Genomic DNA, 9,616 nt, shown 5'->3' with positions numbered 1-9,616 from the left:
AGCCTATAAATATGGCTGATGCTGAACTTCTTGTCAAAGAAAAAGGAACAACAGGAGAGTTCGGAAGAGTTGAACGGCCTGGTAAGATTATCTAACCCACAGCCATAAATTAAACCTGGAAAAGGCAAAGAAATCTTGACAACATATATAATATTGATGGTCAGATCGGGACTTTTCAAAAAAGAAAGAAAGAAAAAAAAAGAAAAAAGAAAGAAAGAGAGGGAAAATGAAGAGTTGAAACACCAGCCCCCCAAAAAGTTATTTACTTGAAAACAATTTTTGAACAGAAAGGAGGAAGCAGAGAAATAACAAACCCACTCAAATATAAATCTTAAACTTGGTTTTGGATTTGAAAAAGAAGCCAAACACTTTGAAAGATTTATTCTATTTGAACTTTTTCCAATTGATAAATCTTAACTCCAAAAAAAAAAAGAAGATGATGATGAAGAAGAAGAAGAAGACGAAGAAGAAGCACTTCTTTTTACTGATAAGTGATGGCCTAACTTTGACCGTGCAAGAGGCTTTAATTAACTAACTGCCATAAATCAGAACTTTGGAAAGTAGGATCGCTGATCACAAGCCTGTTTTCAAGTGATATATTGTGAGCAGCTACAAGAGACTGGAAAAGGTAAGGGAAAGAATAACAACAGAACAGTGATGTGCGGTGAGTTTTATGGCTGGTGAGGCAGCATTTTTTTAGACTTGTGGACTTCAACTCCCAGAATTCCACAGGCAGGCATGCTCAGTTCCGATTTAAAGTGACATCATTTTTCCACCTTGCAAAATAAGTTTTCCCATTCTTTTTCTTCTCCCTCCCCCTCCTTCCTCCCTATCTCCATCCCTCCCCCCTCTCTCAAACAGACACATACACAGAGAGAAGTTGGATCTGTCTCTCACTCACTCACTCACTCTCAAACAAACACAAACACAGAAGTTGGATTGGATATATTTTCCAATGTCTTGAAAGCAGTTCTCTGCCATACCCCCCCTTCCCCTGCTGCCTTCTGATCTGAGCCTTTGAGCCACATTGCCTTTTCAAACCTGTAATAAGTGAAGCTGGGCTTATATACTTTTATTCAGCTCTGTGTGTGTGTGCGTATGTGTGTGTGTTTGAAAAGGCAACGTGGCTCTGCATGCAATCCAACTTTTTGAATTCCTCTCCCCTCCCCCCCCACACCTTTTCCAGCTGTTTCAGAGAGGATTTCAACTCTGCTTTTGCCTGCCCTCATGAAAAGAAAAAAAATGTAAAAAGAGAAAGGCCAGAGCTCTGAGTCAGACTGAGCTAGTTGCTCCCAGAGAACTCTAAAAAGCCTCTAAAAATGCCCTCTACAGGAGGCGAGAGAACACATGCCTTCTTTGCATAAGGAATTTTTCACCTTTTAACCCTTGCTTAACTCTGCTCAAGTGATCATAAAGCTAAAGGAGGCCTGTAGTTCTCTCACCTCTCCCTGCAGCTAAGCACTAAGCAGAGTCATCCACTGTGACTCTGTCAGCAACTACCTTAGCCTTTTTCCTTTTAATTATTCTTTTCTTTTCCTCATGACACAGGTGAGGCCCCGCCTCCCTTGCCTCCACTGACTGCACGTCCCTGCAACAGAATAATAACAGAATCCAAACTGAATAGCTGGGAATTGTAACCAGGTCTACAGCTTGACCAAAGTAGGTTGGGAGGGGGTGTTTAAGAGCACAATGACAATATATGTATACTTTTCTGTTATATCATTTTTTACTAAAAAAGAGGAGAAAAATTAAATATGCATATTGAAAAAGAATGCCATCAACCTAAAAAGGAACTTGCTCAGAAGTTGAAATACACCAAGTAAATGAGATGAAGAGTGGGAAGTAGAGGAGAAAGAGAAGGGAGGAAGCGAGAGATAGGAGAGAGGGTAAAGGGGGGGAAGAGGAGGAGAGAAATGAGGAGTGATAAGGGGAGGGAGGAGAAGGAGAGAGGAAGGGGAAGTAGAGAGGAGAAGGATGACAGAGGGAAGAAAGGAGGTAGGGAGGGGGGAGGAGAGAGGGAGAAGAAAGTGATAGAGAAAGTACAAATATGGTGTATGGAGAGCAGAAGAGCCAATAATTGGTTTTTGGGAGTTGTTGGTAAGATGAATTGATGAAAACATTTAACAATACAATAGGATGTTGGTTAGTATACATGTGATTATATGTTATAAAAATAGAAAAATAAAAAACTTCAACCAGAAAAAAAAGAATGGAATTTTTATTTTTGTATCTTTACTCTGTCCTGGTTTTTCTATGCAGCGCTGTAATAAAAAGAAATAGAGCCAATACTATAGCCACTCTTATCTGACAACATCTATTTCCTAATTTTTTTCACATTTTATCTTTTACCTACATTGCTTGTAAAGAAGTTGGTGAATCAGATAACATGGCCTATTCATAGTTTGGCATAAAGCATTAGATAAATAAAATTGACCAACTAAAAATATATAGACATAAAAATACTACTTTAAAAGTTTTTGTTTCTGTTCCCACGTTTCAGCAAAATCCATTGGTTTAGTATTAGATCATTTCTAAATCATTGATTATACTTTATTTATCTTTCTTCTTTTAGCTAAATGTTAGATTTACAATGCATTAAGAAATTGGAAGCCAGATTCAATTTGCTTTTGCTTTTAACCTATTGGCATTTTTCATATGTATCAAAGCCAATGTTCTTTTTGATAACTAAAATTTAAATTACCATATGCTTCTAAAAGCATTTTTAGATTTAGACTGATTATTCTTAATAATTTTAACTTCTGTTTATATAACTTTCCAAACATATAGATATTCTTTCCAGTCTGCCATTTGTTAAACCATCTGTATGTTAACTAAATTATACTGAAGCCTTTTTCCCCACAGAACTGTGTAAAATGCTTTTCTATTTCTGATGCTGTCTAAAGATCTTGGTCACCATTTTTAAATCCTCCAGCTGGTAGATATGCTAGAGGGAGATTGGATTGGATGAAGAAATACATCCTTGTTGGGCAGGAAGAAGCCCTATTATAATAGCCCATACGTATATGGCTTTGAGAGCACAATAAAAGAACAATAAAAATTGTTCTGTGCATGCACAGAAGCAAAAACCAAGAGAACTGGAGAACTGGTTTGGAGGCGTGGTAGGCTTGGGTCGCTGCCGATTCCAGTGACCCAGGCCACCAAACCACTACCAGTTCGGCCGAACTGCTCCAAACCAGTAGGAACCCACCACTGATTACAGTTGAATGCTATGATTATAATCCTATTCATACCTGATGAAGCATACTGCTTTGGGCCAAACTTTCAAATAGGCACAAATTAAACTTACATCCTGTATTAAGGAACCAAACCCATTGATTTCAAAGGTCTTAAGCATTCTTAACTTTCTGCTGGAATTCAATTAAACAATCTAATTTATTCCCTAAACATTTGTTCACTTATTTTTTGCACATCCACATATGGAAAATGTTATTACCTGAACACAAATATATTCACATGCACATCTGCTTTTTCTGAGAACAAAATTTTAATTATTTTACCTATTAAATCATTTTTCCCAGCAATTTCTATGTATATGTGTGTATGTGTGTGTCAGAGGTAGTATTCAGCAGGTTCTGACCAGTTCTGGAGAAACGGTAGCAGAAATTTTGAGTAGTTTAGGAGGTAAATACCACTTCTGACTGCCCCTGCCCCCATCTATTCTCTACCTCCCAAGTCCCATTTGATCAGAAGGGAATGGAGATTTTACAGTATCCTTCCCCTGCCACGCTCACCAAGCCATGCTCACAAAACCGGTAGTAAAAAAATTTGAATCCCACCATTGGTGTGTATGTATGTATTCATGTATGTACATAACAAATTTGTAACACACATATGGACAAAATAATAAAGAGTGAAATGAATGATGGCTAATATCAAAACAAGCAAACAAGCATCAGACAAACAACCCTAACCCTAACCCTTTTCTGTGAAATAGAAAAAAGAAGCAAAAATAGCAGAAAAAAACAGATTCCAAAAGGTACTCAAGACTGTTTCTTTCCCCTCCCAACTCCCAAAACTTAAAAATAGACCTTGAAATGTGGAATTATTCCAGTGTCAGTTGGGTTATTAGATAAATGTTGGATTTCTTTCTCCTCTATTTGGGCTTTCTGCCTAATTATTAAATCAGAGGCAGCCGACTGATTTTTTTCTTTGTCCAGTCTGCGTATGAAAATAATTTGTCATTCAAATTTAAAAATATTCAACCTTTGGAATTTTATTATACAACTAATTGTTCTATGTTATTATAGTAAAATACAAAAATGTCTTCATCCAAATTAATTTGCTTAATTAAAAAAAAAACAGTATACTTGGATTAGCAAGATAGATATTTAGTAAAGATCAATGTACTATACCAGGGATCCCCAATTGCAGGTCTATGGACTAGCACTGGTCTGGGGCATGCCAGAAGCTGTTCCATGCAAATAAGCAAAGCCCCATCCATGGGATGCAGGCAGCATGTGAAACCACACCTCCACGGAACCAGTCCCTGGTGCCCCAAAGGTTGGTGGCCACTGTACTGTACCAAAAAAAGTCTGCCTTGCCGGTGCAGAGCAGAAGAACAGGACTCTGTTCTTTCTGCCCAATTTTCCATGCCAGGAGGCTTGCAAAGGCAGAGCTGGGTCTCGGAGAGACCAGCAACAGAGAAGCCCCATCCCCTGTTATAGTAGGAGAAACCTCTCAAATCCGGTGTAGGAGAGACTGGCCTTTATGGCCGGATGCGGAGGCATGACAGCCCTTTAAATAGAGAAGGGAGTGAGAAGATGGAAACAGCTGAAAGTATCGGTGGATTTCGAGGAGTTGGAATATAGTACTGGTGTGACTCTCAGGAAGTGTAAACCTATAGCCTAGTGGGTGAGTGAGTCTTCAATGCCGGTGGGGGTGGAAGGAGCACTTTAGTGGTGGGAGCAGAATCTTGAGAAAATGGAGTTAACATTCAGAGAAGGAATGGAGGAAATGTACTGTTGGCTTGAGCTTGCTGGAGAATTACCACAGGTAGAGGGAACACGAGCTGAGATTGTGATTAGACTGGGACTAAACATTGTGGATTGCAGAAAAGGAAAGAACAAACTACAAGAAGCCTCTGCCTGGGAAGAAGACAATGGAGATTTGATGTGGCAGGGAAAGTGAGAGAATTGTGATAGTGACTGTGCTAAATAGATAGAAGGCAACATCCTGGACTTTAAGGGAGGAGAAGCTGATGCAACAGTAAGAACAAGGAAAAACAACTTTCTAAGTTTCTGTGCAATCTAAGTAACCTGATATAAGTATATAAAATCCTGTATAGATATTATTTACTGTATAGCTGTTTGTTTAAAACTAGAATTGAAACTTTCGTATTTTATACTCTCTGACATATATATTCTCATATATATATTCTCATATATTCTCATAGATACTTATAGATAATACCCAGTGAACATATGTGTTTTGATAGCAAACTTATATAGACTTATATAGTATATTTATACATATTTATATACTATATTTATATATCCCAGATATTTTTATAATGTAATCAATTTAATAATCAAGTAAAAAAACATTACATATATATATTTATTTATATTTATATTCTTATAAGTAGACCTAAGGTATAAAACCTGCACTATAAGCATTATATTATAAGTATTACTCATAGTAAATGCAATATCTATAATTTTTATATTTCTTATAATTAAATAAAAATAAATTAATATTAGTATAACTGTTTATGTTAGTCAGAACTGTTAGACAATCATTAGATTATTATTAGATCATTAATTGTATTGATCAATTGCATAAATAGTATATTGATTGTATTATAATGTAGGATGTTCTATATTGTGGTCACCAATAATAGTTAGTGAAGAAGGTAGAAGAACTGTGAGGAAGTGAGGTGACAAAAAAAAGATAGATAGATAAAAAGGGAAAAAATGGGGATATATGGTACTGTGGAAAAACTATTTTAAAAAGATTAAAATGATGAGTACAACCACCACAGTTACCAAAATGCGGGGAGGGGAAACAACCGCGATGATAGCATCCCAATCAGGACCATGTTCAGTGGAAAGCATGCTAGGAGGAGAGTAAATCAGGCTCCACTATAAATTTACAGAATGTACAATCAACCCTAACATCAATTCAGGAGACAATGATGAAGATGCAGGAGGCAATGGCAAAAAGTCTTGAAGAACTTAAGAGTGATATGGGGGAGGTGAAAGGAGAGATACGCAAACTAGATGATAAAATTCATATAATGCAAGAAAAGATAATACAAAATGAGCAAAAATTAAAATTGTGGAAACTAGAATGGAACAAACGGAAAAGAAACTAGATAAAACAGAAAGTAAAATGATGGTGGTAAACAAAGAAGTGGAAGATGCCATTATAAATTTAGAGATGGAAAGATCACTGTTTTTTCTTAGATTCCAAAATATAGTGGAAACTAAGGAGGAAGATCTTCCAAAGTTAATGGCTGAACTCCTGGCTGAACTTCTGCAAAAAAGCAATGTTTCAGAACCATTCCCATAAATAAATGCATTTATTGGGTAGTAGGAAATCCCTCAGCTGGGAAGTGTCCAAGTTGAATTTGGCAACCCAAAACTGTTAAAGCGAGGAGGCTGACCATTCAGCAGGCATGTTTATAATCATTTTTCATTTCCTGTCTAAGGGGAACCACTTTAAGTGTGGTGTGTCTTCATTAATATAATCTGCCCCTTTCTCCTTCTGATGCTGTTTTGTAGAAGAGGGGAGAAAGATGGGTTCTCCCTTGGTGTGGTAGAGCCCTTCTGAAAGCCTCGCTGCTGTGTCTGACATAGAGGCATCCCGCCCTGTTGTGACTCAGCAGTTATGCTGAGAGCTTTTTCAGGATACAAAATTCAGTATGCAGCTGGGGCTTGTGGGAGGAGGTTTGGAGATAAAAGGACAGATGCTGCCATGCCCCAGTCACTGGAGTCAACATACGTTCCTTCGTTCCTTTGTGTGTTCCGTGTCTGGTACAATATTGCTTGCTTATTACTCGTGATTATGCCTGTTACATTTGGATAAATGCTTTGGTGTTTTCATGTAAACTGATCCATGAAGACTTCGGAAGAAGTGCATATTGCTTGTAAGAGTTTTGTTTGAATTCTTATTGGAGTTTTGTGTTTATGTTATTTTCTGGGCTTGAAGCCAGTTTGAACTGAAAACTGATAAAGACAGAAGTCCTTTTAAGTTTGTCTGCCTGCGTTTGTTAACAAGCCATCAAGGGGGGGTCAGAACACCACCCCTATGGTGGACACAGCAACAGGGCGTCCGAATGCCCTGCCGCGGTGTCCAGCATAGGGAAGTCCTGCTCCTACGGCGGACACAGTGCCGGGGCGTCCAAACGCCCTGTCGTGGTGTCTGACATAGATTTTTGCCCGCTTGCCTCACCAGCCATAAACCTCACTGCACGTCACTGATGTAAGATTTACAAGAAAAAAGACAAGAGATGAAGTTGACAGCAAAACAAGAGAAGAATCTTTGGTTTACAAGAGAAAAGAAATCATAACATTAAAACAGATACCGAAATGGATAAGGGAACGGAGAAGAAACTACCATTTCATATTGACCCAACTGCTCAAATACAGAGTGATGTTTAGATGACTTATCCCTGGGGGGATGCTAATAACCTGGCAGGAAAAAAAATCCGTATTGACTCACTGGAAAAGGCACAGGAATTTTATGATCACTATATAATAGGAGAAGATGAACAAGATTGTAGAGAGAAAGGAGAAAATAAGAGTCAGGAAGAATAGACATCAGAGAAAAAACTTATGGAGCAGGATATAAGGGACCAAAGGGAAACAGAACGACAGGAGAGAGAAGGAGCCAGGACAAGAACACAAACTGAGACAAGAAGAAGGAAAGGACCAAAACCAACATGCAAATAAGATGGAAGATGAAATAAAGATGATATATTTGAACATCAAAAGTATCAACTCACCAGCCAAGCGGGAAAAAAACCATTAACAAGACTTAAAAGACAAGATATGGATATTGTCTGCCTACAGGTGGTCCATATCAAAGAAAAATATGGTAATATTCTAGAAATCCCCAAATTAGGAAAGCTGCATCTAGCATTAGCACAAAAGAAGAAAAGAGGGATTGTGGTATACATAAAAGATTGGTTAAATTCGAGGAAAATATTTAGTGATAGAGAAGGCAGATTTTTAATGACAGAAATAACAACAAATCAAAAATGAATTCTGTTGGTGACAATTTATGCGCCAAATATAAACAAAAAAGAATTATATAATAAATTACACAAGAAAATAATTGAATCAGATTGGGAAAATGTTTGTATAATAGGTGATTTCAATGAGGTGGCAGACAACAAAATAGATTATAGGAATATAAAACCTATGGGATACTACAAAAGCCTATGTGTGGGGTTTAACAACAGCATATATGGCAAGGAGAAATAAGGAAAAAAGGAAACAGCAAGCATTATTACAGGAGAAGCTTAAAGATTTGGAGACCTGTTGCAGAAAACCAGAAAATATTCAAATCAAAGAAGAGAGAGATTTGGTGAAAAATCAATCTAAACTTCAAGAAAAAATGATACGTAATATAAAAATGGTGAAACAAAACTATTTTGAAACAGCAAATAAACCAGGTAGATGGCTGGCCCACAAATTGAAAGAAAGAAAAAAAACAAAAAGTTAATACAGCATTTACAGGACAAACATGCAAATTTTTTACATAAGACAGAAGAAGAAAAAATGTATAATCCAAAACTTTTTTCAAACTCTATACAGTCAGGAAAACGTCTCAGAAAAAGAAATCCAAAATTATTTATAAGAGAGAAATTTACCGAGTATTTCAGAGGAAGCAAAAGAAATGCTAAATGAGAAAATAACTCTAACAGAGATAAAGGAGGTAATTAAGAAACAAAAAAAAAAAACAATTAATCACCAGGACCAGATGGGATCCCTGCAGAGATATATTAAAAATTTCAAGAAACTTTTGAGGAAATCATGTTAGAACTGTACAATGAAGTACTAGAACAAGTAAAAATGCCAAGTTCATGCACTGAGGCATTTATAAGATTAATTCCAAAAGAAGAAACAGACAATCAATTGATCCAAAACTATAGGCCAATCTCGCTGCTAAATGCTGACTATAAAATATTTATAACGATCATTGCGGAAAGACTTAAAAACATTAAATAAAATTATTCATTTGGATCAAAACGAATTCCTACCCAAGAGGCAATTAAGAAATGATACAAGAATTATAATGAATATATTAGAATACTATGAAGCTCATCCGGAAAAACAATTAGCATTAGTATTGGTAGACAAGCAAAAAGCTTTTGATAATTTAAATTGGAAGTTTCTTATCACACAATTAGCTATTATGAAATTTGGAGAAAAATTATTAGAATGATTAAGGCAATATAGTCAAACCAGACAGCTAAAATAATGGTAAATGAGATCTAACAGACAAAGTCAATATAAATAAAGGGGTCAGACAAGGATGCCCACTTTTGCTTCTTCTATTTATCCTCTCATTGGAGGTTTTACTAACACTGATTAGAGGAAGAGAGGAAATAAAAGAGTTAAAAATTAAAAAGGAAGAATACAAAACTCTG

The sequence above is a fragment of the Thamnophis elegans genome, chromosome Z (assembly GCF_009769535.1).
Source record: "Thamnophis elegans isolate rThaEle1 chromosome Z, rThaEle1.pri, whole genome shotgun sequence".
Taxonomy (NCBI): Eukaryota; Metazoa; Chordata; class Lepidosauria; order Squamata; family Colubridae; genus Thamnophis; species Thamnophis elegans.
This window is presented reverse-complemented; position numbering follows the sequence as displayed.